The 6,068-nt window shown below is 37.1% G+C and overlaps 1 protein-coding gene across 1 annotated transcript in view; it reads left to right on the top strand.

The window, feature by feature from the left end:
- The window catches only part of LOC107726408 (nucleoprotein TPR-like), a 36,816-nt gene that overhangs the window by 26,232 nt on the left and 4,516 nt on the right, over nt 1-6,068 (top strand). The gene's annotated exons all lie outside the window — the stretch shown is intronic.

Here is a 6,068-nt window from a genome sequence, read left to right as displayed (position 1 = left end):
AATAAATTATTTATTAATAAATAACGGACGAAAAACAAATGATATTTTCGAATTCTTAAAATGCATTTAACAATATTAATATTCCATTATATTGCAGGCTCTTAATTATTGAATTCATATTTTTCGGCAATTAAAGTTAGAACTATTAAATTCTCCTTAGTTGCTCTAATGAAAAGCTAATTATTGAATCCAGAGTTAACTATAGTATTAGTAAACCTTTATAAAAGTGACTTATTGCCTTTATTTGACCCAATATTTGATAGGCAATAAGTAGCCTATAACGATTTTTGTGACATTAATAATAAATATAATTAATGCCATATTTCTACAGTGTCAATAACTGCATGTTAAATAGCCTAGGTGTGGTCCTGTGCGGATTAAATTGCTTAATGTACCTTCACCACAGAGACTTTACTGTTCACATATAAGTGTCGTGTGTCGAATTCAAATGGGCAAGCGCTGCTTATCACTTCAAAAGAGAGGCGAAAGTGTTGAGCTGCAGTCGTTGTCAGCGCTGTGCGGGCGCGAGACACCGGTCCGGTGTGGTCCAGCTGTTCTCTTGCACTGCGCGGTTTAATCAGGTAACTTAGTGCCGTTTCATCACTTGGCTTTTAGTGTTTGTTTCCCATGCGCGACAGTAAAGCCGAGGTGATTAAAAGATACCCGCAACTCTTGTGTAAACGAGTACAAAGACAATTTTATCACTCATATCTTTTGGACTGAAATAGCGCAGACACTAATATGTGGGGGCGTGGTGGGATTTCGGCAATCGGCACACTGGGAAAAGCTCGGGTTCTCCCGTTGGCCAATCACTTCTAGGTCTACTTTTCCTTTCCTCCACAACCAATCACGTCGGGCTCCCTCAGTCCGCGGGCCCTGGGGCTTCAGCGCCGCCTAGCCCTTATGTTAATCTGGCCCTGATAGTCCCTACCAGTTAGTTTGGGCAGAACCCAAATCTGCCCTCAGTCCTCACTGATAAGCCTCCAGCTCTGGAAACAAGTATGAGCACTTGGATAGCGAAGCAAATCGCAACACTACATGCAATGAGAAAAGCATTCACAGAAGCTGAATGCTCGGAGAGAATCAGAAGAGCCCTTTGTAAGTAACTGCAACCCGTTCATGACAGATATGAAACGGGGGACAAAGTGTATTATAAGTGAGTAGATTGTAATAATTGGAAAGGTCCAGGTGTGGTCATAGGCCAAGATAGTGTGGCTGTATTTGTCAGGCATGGCGGAACCTATGTTCGGGTGCATGAGTATAGACTAAGAAAGGTGGCTGACCCACAAACAAAACTGGAGGAGACCGAAAGGGAACAAATGAAAACCGATGAAAATCCCATAGTAACACCAGCACGCAGCAGATCTCAGTGACACTGAAAGTCAAAATGAGGAAGTGACACCAGCAAACGATGAACCTCTTAATGCTGAAGATGACAGTGAACCTCTTGCATCAGTGCTGCCTGGAGAGGATAATCTTGATTAGTCCCACACACCACAAACCCGCTGTGAAGGCCTAAGACTAAAAATAAGCCTAATGATTAAATACACAGGCAATCAAAATGGACAAACCCATACTGGAAAAAACCTCAGCCAAGCAGGAAAGGCTACTGGAAAACACAAAAACTGGTACAATTTGCAGTGCAGTGAGCCTGAGGAAATTGCTGGCACAACTGGATAAGTCGATATAGGACAAATGGACAGTGTTCAGGTGATTCCTTCCGAACATGCTAAGTTGAGCACTGAATACAATGATGATGATATATTGATAGTACATGATGATCTCTTCATGCCTGCAAAAAATACAGAACTCAGCACCTGGAAGAGAAATAACGTCTTTGAAGAAGTGAAAGATGAAGGGCAAGAAGTGCATTTCCACGAGATGGGTGTGCACACTTAAAGAAACAATTGCTGGAGTTGTACCTAAGGCTAGACTAGTTGCGAGAGGCTTTGAAGAAATAAACACTCAAGACCTTCCCAAAGACTCACCTACATGTGCTTCAGAGTCTCTAAAAATGATCATGGCAGTCATCTGTCAAAATAAATGGCAGCTGAACTCCATGGACATTAAAGCAGCCTTTTTACAAGGTAAAGACTTAACCAGAGATATTTACATTCACCCACCACAAGAAGCACAGAACAAAGGAACTATATGGAAGTTAAAAAATGTGTTTATGGCCTAACAGATGCTTCTTTATTCTGGTATAATAGAGTGAAAGACACCATGCAACAACTGGGAGCTACAGTGACAAAGGTAGATCCAGCAGAACTATATGGAAGTTAAAAAATGTGTTTATGGCCTAACAGATGCTTCTTTATTCTGGTATAATAGGGTGAAAGACACCATGCAACAACTGGGAGCTACAGTGTCAAAGGTAGATCCAGCAGTATTTTACTGGCTGGATGATTCCTGCAAAGTGATGGGGATTCTTGCATCTCATGTGGATGACTTTATTTGGGGTGGTACAGATGCATTCTCCATAACTATCATTCCTCAGTTAAAAGCTGCCGTTCAAGTTGGATGGAAAGAGCATGACAGTTTCAGCTACATTGGAATAGAAGTATACATTCTCTGAAGGATGAAATACAAGTACAACAAGGAACGTACATAAAAAATCTGCAACCCATTCCAGTGGACTCCACCAGAGCAACACAACGTGAAGCTTCATTGACTGATGTTGAGATGGACATGCTAAAATCAAAGATTGGACAAATATTGTGGGTTGCTAGGCAAAGCAGACCTGACATAATGTGTGACATATCCATTTTGGCATCTAACACAAAGCATGCTACTGTTCAGACCCTGCATTGTGCAAAGAAACTTATCAGAAAACTGAAATCAGAAGAGGTCACCTTGAGGTTCCAGTACTTAGGGAAAAACAGTTCTGTTAAATTAGTGGTGTACAGTGATTCCTCAATGGGAAACCTTCCTCATGGTGGCACACAGGGTGGACATTTCATCATGCTTATTGGAGAAAATGGAAAATTCTCACCTATATCCTGGCAGTCAAAACGCATCAGGAGAGTTGTACTGAGTACCTTAGCAGGAGAGACTTTGGCACTTGCAGATGGGATTGACACTGCAGTTTTCCTCGCTATACTCTACTCTGGGATTACCACTGGCGACTGCTCATGCAACAACTTGCCCATTGTGTGTATAACAGACAATCCTTTCCTTCTCAATGCTCTTAAATCTACAAAATCTGTCACTGAAAAGAGACTGTGCCTAGAAATCAGCAGTATGAAGGAGCTTATACACTCTGGAACTATTCAGCAGATCTTGTGGTTAGCCACCAAAGAGCAGCTATAGCTAACTGCTTGACAAAAAAGGGGGCATCTGCACTTGGCCTTCTGAAAGCTCTCAGCACAGGCGTTTGCCATCTTAAAGATTGAATGGATTTGACAATGATTTAGTTATGTTTTGTTAATGTCTAGTCATTCAAACTGAAACTCTGAAGTTAACCTGTTATATTATAACCTGTTGTTGTTCTATGTAAACTGAGCTGGTGTGGTTGAACGTGATGGAGCAGTAAAGAGTGTTAATTCTAAGAGCAGTTGTGGTTATTGAGTCAACAGTGCAAGCACCAAAATATCAATATTGCAGGACTCACTTGACGGTAAAACATGTGCTTTTGGTCTGTCAAATATTTAATGTCATGAGACAAAGGTTATTATCAGGACAAACTCTTAAGGACTTGTTTTATAAGATGGACCCAGAAAAACAATTTCTTTCAAAAGTAAATTTAAAGAATCCTTTATAGAATTTTATATGGAATACTTTGTTTTATAATTGTTTTTATTAATTTATTTTTATTGTATATTGTATTGTGTACTACTATATTGTTTTTCTAATGTATAATCTTTACCATGAAATATCCTGCGAAGCTGATGTGGCAATAAACTTAAATTAAACTGTGAATTGAGTAGGGCTGGACGATAAACAATAAAGATAATTATCGCAATTTAATTTTCCTCGATAAAACGATAAGAGTTCGATAAATGTTCGATATACTGTTTATGCGCCAAAAGCGCACTGTGCGCAACGATACAGTCAGAAGGCTTTTCAATCTACAAATTGCCAACATTTACCATGGATTTACGGTGTTAACACTAACTGCACCATGGTATTGTGGCAGAAATGTGGGATATTCATATTGAATTGTATTATATTATTAATGTAGACATGTATTAAATGTATTAAAGGAGTAATGGAATATAATTACAGTATTTTTTTGTGATTAAGCTATTGTGTTTGTGTATTTATACTAAATGTATTTAGACTAGGCCTACAGTTTTTCATACAAATTCCTAGAAACCATAAAGTTACATTTTTACCATGGTATTGAGGTGCTCTATGTGTGGTTTTAACTTTGGTTAACATGATCTAAATGTAGGCCTATGGTACTGGAAGACCAATGGTCAAAAACTCAAACAGTCAGAATAATTACATTTTACCATGTAAAAATTAGGTTGTTACAGTTTTTAAAGATGTTACTGTTTTTGATAATGAATATAAATTTATATCTGCACCCTAACTCAAGGCTACTGTCAAATGTGCATTTCTAAGAGACAAAAAATTATATATATATAGCAGCCTGCACTGCAAACTTTGCTGAAGATACACATTATCAAAGTCAGGCAGCACAAACCTGTTTCATGATTTGAAACAATATCACCCGTTAGAACTTGCAGAAACGAAGAAATTAATTTTTCTATTAAGATATTTATTTTAGGGAAAAATGAAAAACTTGGAGTGTTTGTCATGTTCTGACTATAAAGAGTAGTTTAAAACTACAATTAATGGTCTCGTTTCTATAACTTTCACTTTCACTACAAAAATCTGCCTTTAAACTTTAAATAAAGGTTTGAAATGTATCGTCATAATTATCGATATCAACTAGGGGTGTAACGGTACACGTATTCGTATCAAAAATTTTCGGTATGTGTCTTTCGGTTCGGTACGCATGTGTACCGAACAAATACAGCGTTGTTTTAACCACTGCACGAGCAGAACTTCATTGGAAACTTCCAGTTTTATATATTGTTACTTTTGATAAGAAACAAAGTCTAATCTTTCAAATGATGTCCTTTTTTCAGGAAATTTAAACAATAAATGCCGTTTTGTCAGTCTTTGATGTGGAGGCGACAGATCACCGTATAAACGCCTCAGTTCAAATGGCAGCGCGATCTTTATTACTAGTTTTAACATGAAATAAACATGAATGAACATCTCACACCTCATGGAATCGTTCAATCAGTGTTGAAAAACTGATTGAACAGATAAATAAAACTGATAAAACAGCTTGTAAACAAAATGTCACGTAGCATTTCATTTACCTCAGACACGTAATCAGTGTCCACCACTCGTTAGTGCGCTATAAATTAAGTCTAGATTTATATTTTTATAAAACTTATATTTTACTTTACCTGTTAGTGATGTATTAATTATTTAATGTTTAAATAAATCTGTTATGAAACGAGTTATGAGAGGCACTGTGTAAATGAATATATTTCAACAACAAATAGAATTTTTATAATTTAGAAGTTAATTTAAAAACTGCATTATGTGCAATTTACATGTTTGCATACATTTTTTTTAAGTTGAGTGTTGCTTGTTATATTTAAAAATAAATAATAATTAAATTTAAGTTTGGGCTCTGTTGTTAACTGTAACCTTATAGTAGGCCTAAAAAGGGCTCACACTATAGTTTAGAGCAGTGATGGGCAAACTTGGCCCTTCCAGGCCACTTTCCTGCAGAGATTTGGTCCAACCCTAAACGAGTTATGAGAGTGTGTGTGTAAATGAATATATTTCAACAACAAATAGAATTTTTATAATTTAGAAGTTAATTTAAAAACTGCATTATGTGCAATTTACATGTTTGCATACATTTTTTTTAAGTTGAGTGTTGCTTGTTATATTTAAAAATAAATAATAATTAAATTTAAGTTTGGGCTCTGTTGTTAACTGTAACCTTATAGTAGGCCTAAAAAGGGCTCACACTATAGTTTAGAGCAGTGATGGGCAAACTTGGCCCTTCCAGGCCACTTTCCTGCAGAGATTTGATC

Source organism: Sinocyclocheilus rhinocerous, unplaced genomic scaffold, assembly GCF_001515625.1.
Source record: "Sinocyclocheilus rhinocerous isolate Xijiao unplaced genomic scaffold, SAMN03320098_v1.1 scaffold605, whole genome shotgun sequence".
Classification (NCBI taxonomy): domain Eukaryota; kingdom Metazoa; phylum Chordata; class Actinopteri; order Cypriniformes; family Cyprinidae; genus Sinocyclocheilus; species Sinocyclocheilus rhinocerous.
The sequence above is the reverse complement of the archived record's forward strand: the minus strand, read 5'-3'. Positions and strand labels throughout refer to the sequence as shown.